This window comes from Rutidosis leptorrhynchoides, chromosome 7 (assembly GCF_046630445.1).
Source record: "Rutidosis leptorrhynchoides isolate AG116_Rl617_1_P2 chromosome 7, CSIRO_AGI_Rlap_v1, whole genome shotgun sequence".
Classification (NCBI taxonomy): Eukaryota; Viridiplantae; Streptophyta; class Magnoliopsida; order Asterales; family Asteraceae; genus Rutidosis; species Rutidosis leptorrhynchoides.
This window is the reverse complement of record NC_092339.1, coordinates 100,573,691-100,585,078: the sequence shown is the minus strand read 5'-3', so window position 1 is coordinate 100,585,078 and position 11,388 is coordinate 100,573,691.

Sequence of the window (11,388 nt, the reverse complement as noted above, 5' to 3'; positions counted from 1 at the left end):
TATCTTAGAATTTCTAATATCAATTGATGATGAAGAAGATTTGTCCGTAAAAGTGTAGAATGAGGAGTAAGGTATTCGTTAATGGTTTCAGCTGATACTAAATCATTTGAATTCTTTGAAGACAGATTTAGTCTCTGTGATTTGTCTACAGTCTCCTTCATGGTTTGCTCAATCCGTTTTCCAGTACAAATTTTCCATTGAGTGTTTCCGACACTTCATTCTTTTATCATCAAACTTTTGGCTGTTAACGTCCTTTACAGTTTTTGCTGCTTTATCATCATTTTTCAAAATTTTGAGTACTGATTCGCAGACTGGGTGCTTTTCAGAATTTCAGAATGGAAGATTATAATTCTAAGAGATAAATGTTATATGTATACATATAACTGTTGATGTAGTAACGCTGCGAGATTCAAAGTACTGATTGCTAATTCTCGGTAATTAGTATGGCAATTCTCGTTATAAGATGTGGATGAGTATATGATAGGATTTTGATAAACAAAAAAAAATAAAAATATATATATATATATATATATATATATATATATATATATATATATATATATATATATATATATATATATATATATATATATATATATATATATATATATATATATATATATATATATATTCCAGAGAGACTTAAGCCAATGAGTAATGGAGTTGCTGGTAAGTTTACTGCTAATGTGGTGGGATATAAACGGTTCTCCGGTAATGATGACGAACGACATCTTATATATCAGAGTTATAGTAGAGTTCATTCGAATGAAAAGTCGAAATTGATTTGCTGAGGCTGTGACAAAATTGGCTAATTTGAAAAAGAATTGCATTGTTATTTTCGGAAATAACAATGCCAAATGAGCTAGCACAGATACGTGTTAAATGTTTACTCAGGTTCCGAGTGTTTTCAGGTGCATAACTATATGCATCAATCTTTTCTTCCGTAGATGAAGTGCGGTTGGTTCATCCTCTCAATTGAGGTGTTTTCAAGAATTATGAAAGGTTTGAACGCAGATTGTAATCGTCAAGATACAAATGAGGTTTAAGATGAAATCAAGTGGCAAACTTGAAGAAGTGTTTAGTTTCATATGTTATAATCGATATTTTAATTCATTTTAATTGTCCAGTGTTAATAGTTTACAGTTAGTAGTCCACAGTTAGTATTTCAATAATTCATATATAATATTCGAATTAATTAATCCGTATCGTGAATCATTGTATACATGTCTCAGACTCGATAACAACTCAAAGTATATATATTATTGTAGAATCAACCTCAACCCTGTATAGCTAACTCGAGCATTACTGCATATAGAGTGTCTATGGTTATTCCAAATAATATATATAGATGCGTCGATATGATAGGTGTGGCGACCCGACCAAAATCGTCATTGACGGCGTCGCTAACTGAGGTCCCGGAACGTGGTCATAGTCCCTATATGAGACTCGTTTGACCAAAATTATGTCGCATTCATTTGAAACGTACAAGACTTGCAAAGTTTAGTTTACAAACAATTCGACAACAAGTTTAAGATTACAAAAATTGTAAAGTATAAATGACATAACTTGCGACATAATATAAGTTGAAAATCTCAGTTGCTATAAATAGCGTAAGTGAAATGTCCCGTTCTTATTGATTAAAAACGTTCCATATTAATTGATTTCGTTGCGAGGTTTTGACCTCTATATGAGACGTTTTTCAAAGACTGCATTTATTTTAAAACAAACCATAACCTTTATTTCATCAATAAAGGTTTAAAAATCTTTACGTAGATTATCGAATAATGATAATCTAAAATATCCTGTTTACACACGACCATTACATAATGGTTTACAATACAAATATGTTACACCAAAATAAGTTTCTTGAATGCAGTTTTTACACAATATCATACAAGCATGGACTCCAAATCTCGTCCTTATTTAAGTATGCAACAGCGGAAGCTCTTAATAATCACCTGAGAATAAACATGCTTAAAACGTCAACAAAAATGTTGGTGAGTTATAGGTTTAACCTATATATATCAAATCATAATAATAGACCACAAGATTTCATATTTCAATACACATCCCATACATAGAGATAAAAATCATTCATATGATGAACACCTGGTAACCGACATTAACAAGATGCATATATAAGAATATCCCCATCATTCCGGGACACCCTTCGGATATGATATAAATTTCGAAGTACTAAAGCATCCGGTACTTTGGATGGGGTTTGTTAGGCCCAATAGATCTATCTTTAGGATTCGCGTCAATTAGGGTGTCTGTTCCCTAATTCTTAGATTACCAGACTTAATAAAAAGGGGCATATTCGATTTCGATAATTCAACCATAGAATGTAGTTTCACGTACTTGTGTCTATTTTGTAAATCATTTATAAAACCTGCATGTATTCTCATCCCAAAAATATTAGATTTTAAAAGTGGGACTATAACTCACTTTCACAGATTTTTACTTCGTCGGGAAGTAAGACTTGGCCACTGGTTGATTCACGAACCTATAACAATATATACATGTATATCAAAGTATGTTCAAAATATATTTACAACACTTTTAATATATTTTGATGTTTTAAGTTTATTAAGTCAGCTGTCCTCGTTAATAACCTACAACTAGTTGTCCACAGTTAGATGTACAGAAATAAATCGATAAATATTATCTTGAATCAATCTACGACCCAGTGTATACGTATCTCAGTATTGATCACAACTCAAACTATATATATTTTGGAATCAACCTCAACCCTGTATAGCTAACTCCAACATTCACATATAGAGTGTCTATGGTTGTTCCGAAATATATATAGATGTGTCGACATGATAGGTCGAAACATTGTATACGTGTCTATGGTATCTCAAGATTACATAATATACAATACAAGTTGATTAAGTTATGGGTGGAATAGATTTGTTACCAATTTTCACGTAGCTAAAATGAGAAAAATTATCCAATCTTGTTTTACCCATAACTTCTTCATTTTAAATCCGTTTTGAGTGAATCAAATTGCTATGGTTTCATATTGAACTCTATTTTATGAATCTAAACAGAAAACGTATAGGTTTATAGTCAGAAAAATAAGTTACAAGTCGTTTTTTTAAAGGTAGTCATTTCAGTCGAAAGAACGACGTCTAGATGACCATTTTAGAAAACATACTTCCACTTTGAGTTTAACCATAATTTTTGGATATAGTTTCATGTTCATAATAAAAATCATTTTCTCAGAATAACAACTTTTAAATCAAAGTTTATCGTAGTTTTTAATTAACGAACCCAAAACAGCCCGCGGTGTTACTACGACGGCGTAAATCCGGTTTTACGGTGTTTTTCGTGTTTCCAGATTTTAAATCATTAAGTTAGCATATAATATAGATATAGAACATGTGTTTAGTTGATTTTAAAAGTCAATTTAGAAGGATTAACTTTTGTTTGCGAACAAGTTTAGAATTAACTAAACTATGTTCTAGTGATTACAAGTTTAAACCTTCGAATAAGATAGCTTTATATGTATGAATCGAATGATGTTATGAACATCATTACTACCTTAAGTTCCTTGGATAAACCTACTGGAAAAGAGAAAAATGGATCTAGCTTCAATGGATCCTTGGATGGCTCGAAGTTCTTGAAGTAGAATCATGACACGAAAACAAGTTCAAGTAAGATCATCACTTGAAATAAGATTGTTATAGTTATAGAAATTGAACCAAAGTTTGAATATGATTATTACCTTGTATTAGAATGATAACCTACTGTAAGAAACAAAGATTTCTTGAGGTTGGATGATCACCTTACAAGATTGGAAGTGAGCTAGCAAACTTGAAAGTATTCTTGATTTTATGAAACTAGAACTTTTGGAATTTATGAAGAACACTTAGAACTTGAAGATAGAACTTGAGAGAGATCAATTAGATGAAGAAAATTGAAGAATGAAAGTGTTTGTAGGTGTTTTTGGTCGTTGGTGTATGGATTAGATATAAAGGATATGTAATTTTGTTTTCAAGTAAATAAGTCATGAATGATTACTCATATTTTTGTAATTTTATGAGATATTTCATGCTAGTTTCCAAATGATGGTTCCCACATGTGTTAGGTGACTCACATGGGCTGCTAAGAGCTGATCATTGGAGTGTATATACCAATAGTACATACATCTAAAAGCTGTGTATTGTACGAGTACGAATACGGGTGTATACGAGTAGAATTGTTGATGAAACTGAACGAGGATGTAATTGTAAGCATTTTTGTTAAGTAGAAGTATTTTGATAAGTGTATTGAAGTCTTTCAAAAGTGTATAAATACATATTAAAACACTACATGTATATACATTTTAACTGAGTAGTTAAGTCATCGTTAGTCGTTACATGTAAGTGTTGTTTTGAAACCTTTAGGTTAACGATCTTGTTAAATGTTGTTAACCCAATGTTTATAATATAAAATGAGATTTTAAATTATTATATTATCATGATATTATCATGTATGAATATCTCTTAATATGATATATATACATTAAATGTCTTTACAATGATAATCGTTACATATATGTCTCGTTTAAAAATCATTAAGTTAGTAGTCTTGTTTTTACATATGTAGTTCATTGTTAATATACTTAATGATATATTTACTTATCATAGTATCATGTTAACTATATATATATCCATATATATGTTATCATATAGTTTTTACAAGTTTTAACGTTCGTGAATCACCGGTCAACTTGGGTGGTCAATTGTTTATATGAAACCTATTTCAATTAATCAAGTCTTAACAAGTTTGATTGCTTAACATGTTGGAAACATTTAATCATGTAAATATCAATCTCAATTAATATATATAAACATGGAAAAGTTCGGGTCACTACAGTACCTACCCGTTAAATAAATTTCGTCCCGAAATTTTAAGCTGTTGAAGGTGTTGACGAATCTTCTGGAAATAGATCCGGGTATTTCTTCTTCATATGATCTTCACGCTCCCAGGTGAACTCGGGTCCTCTACGAGCATTCCATCGAACCTTAACAATTGGTATCTTGTTTTGCTTAAGTCATTTAACCTCACGATCCATTATTTCGACGGGTTCTTCGATGAATTGAAGTTTTTCGTTGATTTGGATTTCATCTAACGGAATAGTGAGATCTTCTTTAGCAAAACATTTCTTCAAATTCGAGACGTGGAAAGTGTTATGTACAGCCGCGAGTTGTTGAGGTAACTCAAGTCGGTAAGCTACTGGTCCGACACGATCAATAATCTTGAATGGTCCAATATACCTTGGATTTAATTTCCCTCGTTTACCAAATCGAACAACGCCTTTCCAAGGTGCAACTTTAAGCATGACCATCTCTCCAATTTCAAATTCTATATCTTTTCTTTTAATGTCAGCGTAGCTCTTTTGTCGACTTTGGGCGGTTTTCAACCGTTGTTGAATTTGGATGATCTTCTCGGTAGTTTCTTGTAATATCTCCGGACCCGTAATATGTCTATCCCCCACTTCACTCCAACAAATCGAAGACCTGCACTTTCTACCATAAAGTTCTTCAAACGGCGCCATCTCAATGCTTGAATGGTAGCTGTTGTTGTAGGAAAATTCTACTAACGGTAGATGTCGATCCCAACTGTTTCCGAAATCAATAACACATGCTCGTAGCATGTCTTCAAGCGTTTGTATTGTCCTTTCGCTCTGCCCATCAGTTTGTGGATGATAGGCAGTACTCATGTCTAGACGAGTTCCTAATGCTTGCTGTAATGTCTGCCAGAATCTTGAAATAAATCTGCCATCCCTATCAGAGATAATAGAGATTGGTATTCCATGTCTGGAGATGACTTCCTTCAAATACAGTCGTGCTAACTTCTCCATCTTGTCATCTTCTCTTATTGGCAGGAAGTGTGCTGATTTGGTGAGACGATCAACTATTACCCAAATAGTATCAAAACCACTTGCAGTCCTTGGCAATTTAGTGATGAAATCCATGGTAATGTTTTCCCATTTCCATTCCGGGATTTTGGGTTGTTGAAGTAGACCTGATGGTTTCTGATGCTCAGCTTTGACCTTAGAACACGTCAAACATTCTCCTACGTATTTAGCAACATCGGCTTTCATACCCGGCCACCAAAAATGTTTCTTGAGATCCTTGTACATCTTCCCCGTTCCAGGATGTATTGAGTATCTGGTTTTATGAGCTTCTCTAAGTACCATTTCTCTCATATCTCCAAATTTTGGTACCCAAATCCTTTCAGCCCTATACCGGGTTCCGTCTTCCCGAATATTAAGATGTTTCTCCTATCCTTTGGGTATTTTATCCTTTAAATTTCCCTCTTTTAAAACTCCTTGTTACGCCTCCTTTATTTGAGTAGTAAGGTTATTATGAATCATTATATTCATAGATTTTACTCGAATGGGTTCTCTGTCCTTCCTGCTCAAGGCATCGGCTACCACATTTGCCTTCCCCGGGTGGTAACAAATCTCAAAGTCGTAATCATTCAATAATTCAATCCACCTACGCTGCCTCATATTCAGTTGTTTCTGATTAAATATGTGTTGAAGACTTTTGTGGTCGGTATATATAATACTTTTGACCCCATATAAGTAGTGCCTCCAAGTCTTTAATGCAAAAACAACCGAGCCTAATTCCAAATCGTGCGTCGTATAATTTTGTTCGTGAATCTTCAATTGTCTAGACGCATAAGCAATCACCTTCGTTCGTTGCATTAATACACAACCGAGACCTTGCTTTGATGCGTCACAATAAATCACAAAATCATCATTCCCTTCAGGCAATGACAATATAGGTGCCGTAGTTAGCTTTTTCTTCAATAACTGAAACGCTTTCTCTTGTTCATCATTCCATTCAAATTTCTTCCCTTTATGCGTTAATGCAGTCAAGGGTTTTGCTATTCTGGAAAAGTCTTGGATGAACCTTCTGTAGTAACCAGCTAGTCCTAAAAACTGGCGTATGTGTTTCGGAGTTTTCGGGGTTTCCCACTTTTCAACAGTTTCTATCTTTGCCGGATCCACCTTAATACCTTCTTTGTTCACTATGTGACCGAGGAATTGAACTTCTTCCAACCAAAATGCACACTTTGAAAATTTAGCGTACAATTCTTCCTTCCTTAATACTTCTAACACCTTTCTCAAATGTTCACCGTGTTCTTGGTCATTCTTTGAGTAAATAAGTATGTCATCAATGAAAACAATGACAAACTTGTCAAGGTATGGTCCACACACCCGGTTCATAAGGTCCATGAACACAGCTGGTGCATTAGTTAAACCAAACGGCATGACCATAAACTCGTAATGACCGTAACGTGTTCTGAAAGCAGTCTTTGGAATATCATCTTCTTTCACCCGCATTTGATGATACCCGGAACGTAAGTCAATCTTTGAATAAATAGACGAGCCTTGTAGTTGATCAAATAAGTCGTCGATTCTCGGTAGTGGGTAGCGGTTCTTGATGGTAAGTTTGTTCAACTCTCGGTAGTCGATACACAACCTGAATGTAACATCTTTCTTCTTGACAAACAAAACAGGAGCTCCCCACGGTGATGTGCTTGGTCGAATGAAACCACGCTCTAAAAGTTCTTGTAATTGGCTTTGCAGTTCTTTCATCTCGTTGGGTGCGAGTCTGTAAGGAGCACGAGCTATTGGTGCAGCTCCTGGTACAAGATCTATTTGAAATTCAACGGATCGATGTGGGGGTAATCCCGGTAATTCTTTCAGAAATACATCGGGAAATTCTTTTGCAATGGGAACATCATTGATGCTCTTTTCTTCAGTTTGTACTTTCTCGACGTGTGCTAGAACAGCATAGCAATCTTTTCTTATTAGTTTTTGTGCCTTCAAATTACTAATAAGATGTAGCTTCGTGTTGCCCTTTTCTCCGTACACCATTAAGGGTTTTCCTTTTTCTCGTATAAAGCGAATTGCATTTTTGTAACAAACGATCTCTGCTTTCACTTCTTTCAACCAGTCCATACCGATTATCACATCAAAACTCCCTAACTCTACTGGTATCAAATCAATCTTAAATGTTTCACTAACCAGTTTAATTTCTCGATTCCGACATATATTATCTGCTGAAATTAATTTACCATTTGCTAATTCGAGTAAAAATTTACTATCCAAAGGTGTCAATGGACAACTTAATTTAGCACAAAAATCTCTACTCATATAGCTTCTATCCGCACCCGAATCAAATAAAACGTAAGCAGATTTATTGTCAATAAGAAACGTACCCGTAACAAGCTCCGGGTCTTCCTGTGCCTTTGCCGTATTAATATTGAAAACTCTTCTGCGGCCTTGTCCATTCGTGTTCTCCTGGTTCGGGCAATTTCTAATAATGTGGCCCGGTTTTCCACATTTATAACAAACTACATTGGCATAACTTGCTCCGACACTACTTGCTTCGCCATTACTCGTTCTGACACCATTTGTTCCTTTCGTTCTATTAACCCCTGGTCCGTAGACCTCACACTTCGCCGCGCTATGACCATTTCTTTTACACTTGTTGCAAAATTTGGTGCAGAACCCCGAGTGATACTTTTCACACCTTTGGCATAGCTGCTTCTGATTGTTGTTGTTGTTGCGGTTATTATTGTTGTTGGGATGATTGTTGTAGTTGCTGTTGTTGTTATTGTTGTTGTTGTTGTTGTTGGGCCGTTTGTTGTAGTTGCGATTGATGTTGCGATTGTTGGGATAATTGTTGCGATTATTGTTGTAATTACTGTTGTTGTTGTATTGGTGATTCTTATCACCGTTTTCCTCCCACTTTCTTTTGACTTGCTTCACATTGGCCTTTTCAGCAGTCTGTTCTTTAATTCTTTCTTCAATCTGGTTCACTAGTTTGTGAGCCATTCTACATGCCTGTTGTATGGAGGCGGGCTCGTGTGAACTTATATCTTCTTGGATTCTTTCCGATAATCCTTTCACAAACGCGTCGATCTTCTCTTCCTCATCTTCGAATGCTCCCGGACATAATAGGCACAATTCCGTGAATCGTCTTTCGTACGTGGTAATATCAAATCCTTGGGTTCGTAACCCTCTAAGTTCTGTCTTGAGCTTATTGACCTCGGTTCTGGGACGGTACTTCTCGTTCATCAAGTGCTTGAATGCTGACCACGGTAGTGCGTACGCATCGTCTTGTCCCACTTGCTCTAGATAGGTATTCCACCATGTTAACGCAGAACCTGTGAAGGTATGCATAGCGTACTTCACTTTGTCCTCTTCAGTACACTTACTTATGGCAAACACCGATTCGACCTTCTCGGTCCACCGTTTCAATCCGATCGGTCCTTCGGTTCCATCAAATTCCAAAGGTTTGCAGGCAGTGAATTCTTTGTAGGTGCATCCTACACGATTTCCTGTACTGCTAGATCCAAGGTTATTGTTGGTATGTAGCGCAGCCTGTACTGCGGCTATGTTTGAAGCTAGAAAAGTACGGAATTCCTCTTCATTCATATTCACGGTGTGTCGAGTAGTCGGTGCCATTTCCTTCAAAATAGTCCAATGGAACAAGTTAATCATACAGAATATTAAGAGTAGTTAATAGTATTTCGTAGCATAATATGAACTCATTTATAAAAGCTTTTTCTTCATATTAGCGTTTTATAAGTTTAAATTCGGGTAGTACCTACCCGGTAAGTTCATACTTAGTAGCTAATATACAATTCAACTACTACAATTCTATATGAAAAACTGATTATAATAATATTTCGCGTTCAAACTTTTACACAATATTTTACAAACTTACAATACCGCTTATTTTATATATAGCATGAAATATAGCACACAATAAATTTGATACAAGATGGTTGTGAAGATAATTCTAGCTAGTACACAAGTCGTTCAGCAAAGGCAATAAAGACACGTAATTCATACGTCCAGAAACAAGTCATGCATTCTGGTTTTACTAGGATTACTTCCCATCCTTGGTCTTGTGGAACATAACCGTTATGGCCGTTGATAAGACAGCGTGTTGTAACGTCGTCAAAGGGACGAGGGTTACGTAATGACCAACAGTCTCGTAATAACCTAAAAACCTCATTTCTTACCCCAATTACCGACTCCGTCACTTGTGGGAACGTTTTGTTTAATAGTTGTAGCCCGATGTTCTTGTTCTCACTTTGGTGAGAAGCGAACATTACTAACCCGTAAGCATAACATGCTTCTTTATGTTGCATGTTAGCCACTTTTTCTAAATCACGAAGTCCAATATTCGGATATACTGAGTCAAAATAATTTCTTAACCCGTTGCGTAAAATAGCATTTGGGTTCCCCGCAATATATGCGTCAAAGTAAACACATCGTAACTTATGGATTTCCCAATGTGATATTCCCCATCTTCCGAACGAAAGCCTTTTATAAACCAAGGCATTCTTGGAACGTTCTTCGAATGTCTTACAAACTGATCTCGCCTTAAATAGTTGTGCCGAGGAATTCTGACCGACTCTAGACAAGATTTCATCAATCATGTCTCCGGGTAGGTCTCTTAAAATATTGGGTTGTCTATCCATTTTATGTTTTATACTGTAAAATAGACAAGAGTTAGATTCATAAAAAAAATACTTATTAATACAAGCAATTTTTACATATATCATAAAGCATAAGCACACTATATTACATATATTACACCACACGAATACAACTATCTTATTCCGACTCGCTTGTTTCTTCTTCTTCGGTTTTGGTTCGTTTTGCCAAGTTTCTAGGGATATATGATGTTCCCCTAATACTAGCCGTCGTAATCCACATTGGTTTAGAAAAACCTGGTGGTTTAGAGGTTCCCGGGTCATTGTTACAACTTAAGGACTTCAGGGGTTGACGATACATATAAAGTTCATCGGGGTTGGAATTAGATTTCTCTATTTTTATGCCCTTTCCCTTATTATTTTCTTTTGCCTTTTTAAATTCAGTTGGGGTAATTTCTATAACATCATCGGAATTCTCGTCGGAATCCGATTCATCGGAGAATTGGTAATCCTCCCAATATTTTGCTTCCTTGGCGGAAACACCATTGACCATAATTAACCTTGGTCGGTTGGTTGAGGATTTTCTTTTACTTAACCGTTTTATTATTTCCCCCACCGGTTCTATTTCTTCATCCGGTTCCGATTCTTCTTCCGGTTCCGATTCTTCTTCCGGTTCCGACTCTTCTTCCGGTTCCTCTTCGGGAACTTGTGAATCAGTCCACGAATCATTCCAATTTACATTTGACTCTTCATTATCATTAGGTGAGTCAATGGGACTTGTTCTAGAGGTAGACATCTATCACATAATATCAAACGCGTTAAGAGATTAATATATCACATAATATTCACATGTTAAAAATATATAGTTTCCAACAAAATTTGTTAAGCAATCATTTTTCAAGTAAACACGGTCGAAGTCCAGACTCA